Below are 2563 nucleotides of genomic sequence, written 5' to 3'. Positions count from 1 at the left end.
TTGTGTTATTGGTTACCAGGGATGCCATCGATATATTATTACTGGGACAAAGTATGAACGTATTTTTACTTATTCATTGTCAAAATTGTTTAACACGGATCAATATAGAGTAGTTTTGTAGGTTACAAGGCAAAATAAATTTCTAATGGCAAGTGATATCGTTTTCTCAACATGACTTCTTTTGATTGGTGCTCAACCCATACGTACATAACTGGTATAATGTTTATCTAGATCTCGCAAACCTGTAGGGTTGAAATTTGCTAAGGTGTAAATGCCAAATGGTTGAAAAATAATAGTTTTTTAAAGGTAGAGCAACTTAACATTTTGTCAGCATAAAGATGATACATAGACAAACTTCTCAGGTCAAATGAATTTCGTTGTAAGCATCGTACATACCTTCTTATGCCGAGAATTCCACCGTGTGCCCTGTATAAGAAGAGTGGCTCTGAGGTCAGCGTACAGGTGTGGTTGAATTTTGAACCTTCAATTCCATTCAAAAGCAATGAGTTAACATGGGTCCTAGATCCAAACCAAACACATTTTTGGAATTATTTGTGCCTTAAGGGTGAGTTCTAAGAGTGAAGTTACTCTTCAAGCATCATTAATAGGAATTGCAGTAGCACCGAATTCAAATTAAGTATTTGTCAACAGATTATGTAGATAGTGCCTTATAAAGAGGTGTTTAAAGCATTCAAAGTGCGTTTAGGGCACGTAAAGGGTAGCTAAATCCATGTAAAACTCGTAGAGCCGCGTATTTTTATTCAAAATATGTTTGGTATAGATCTGGGACGAATTTTAACTTATTGTTTTGGCATGGAATTGAAGGTTAAAAATTCAACTGCTATGGTGCGCTGAACTTGCTGTGGTACTCGTTTAAATACAGGGCCCTGTCAGGATTGCCAAAAGATTTTCGATCTATTAGGCCATTTGAGGTTATGATTTCCCGAGCATAAATTGAAATGCAGTGATTTCTTGACCTAAAAGCTGGCACACATACAGTATAACCTAAATATTTACAAAATAATTGCCTTTTACAATCAATTTTCCATAATTTGTGGAAACAGATTAGCAAACATAAAACCACAAATTCATTATTCTAAATAATTCTTTTTTTGGTTTGGGGGGTGTTAGGGTTGGAGAGGTGAGCATTGCCCGGCCAGCAAAGCCAGCCATCACATCCTCCACTTCCAATTTTGTTGGCAGATCCATATAGGGTATCAGTTTGGTTCTCCATTGGTTGGAGTAGTTAGCATTAAATCTTTCCTTTTGAGAAAGGTCAGGGAGGAAATTTGAATCAGAGAGCTCTCTCACTTAAGGAAACTGCACTTACCACTACACCAAGTCTCCTCACCTGTGTTTACACAAATTTGTGAAGAAATTGAACAATTATTGGCAGAATAACCATAATATGTCCAAAATGATGTCTAAATTGAATTCTCAATTCCAGAGGGGACTAGTTTTTATCAGAAACTCAATTTTGTAGTAATCAAACATACCACCTGCATAGGATTTAGTCAAGACCTAGTCAGTATCAAAAATCTTCAGTGCAGTTGGAGAACAACATAGTCTGATGATTTAGTACAGATTAGAAACTGATAGTTGTAATTAAGATAAAGAGGTAGTTGGCAATGGTGAATGTCAAAGGGAGGAAGTATTGCATTTCTATCAATCAAACCAAGGCAGCAAGATGGGAATGTCCCATCGTCCATTTTGGAACATATTTGTCAAGTTTGAAAACCTTGGCAATAAATCCCAAAATATACCAGAAAACATGTAAAATCTGAAAAGCAAGCCATATTATTTTTTTACCATGCCAGAGGGGTTCTAAATATGCCAGATGTGCACTGTTTGGCATTCAAATATTGCATCTGGTAGCACTGCTAGTCCCTCAATGACCTATTTAAAATGCTCATTCAGTCGGGTGCAGGTTTGCCAGATTTCCGCTTCTTTTGGGAAATTTCGTCAGAAATCGGGTCTTCTCCATCATGAATTGACCATGTAAGAGGTAGCCCTTTGATGATGACTTCATTGCTATTGTTTAGCTTTATAAAAAACAATATGAGTAATTTTGCTTCACTTTATCCCAGTAAAAGGCTTGAGTCCAGACTTGGCAAGTCAGGCAAAAGAATAGAAAGACTTGCTCCAGCACTAAGAGCTATTATATAGACTCAAATTCAATTCTCTGGGGACAATTCTTGAGGTTGACCAATGTGTAACTCACTCAGATTCATTTTGTAACACATTACCAAGAGGCCAATCAGTAAGCCAGGTCAAAATTTGCCGACAAATATGGCGTTTATTGACAGCAAATTCGCATATAAAATCACCTGAATTTGCATAAAAAGTTGCGTGTAAACTTGACCAAACATTGGCACAGACACGTTATGAGGGAAAGTTTAGATGTTCATTCATCCATTAACATATTTTTACTTAAATCTCCATGCTTCAATTGTTAGCGTGAGTTATGATTGATTGGGCAGCAGTAACAAAATTACAGTAATTTCTTCCCTTTTTCCAAAAAGATAATGTAATCCCATGACATTTTCAAATGGTGTAATTGCAC

This window comes from Tigriopus californicus, chromosome 2 (assembly GCF_007210705.1).
Source record: "Tigriopus californicus strain San Diego chromosome 2, Tcal_SD_v2.1, whole genome shotgun sequence".
In the NCBI taxonomy this organism is placed as follows: Eukaryota; Metazoa; Arthropoda; class Copepoda; order Harpacticoida; family Harpacticidae; genus Tigriopus; species Tigriopus californicus.
The sequence above is the reverse complement of the archived record's forward strand: the minus strand, read 5'-3'. Positions refer to the sequence as shown.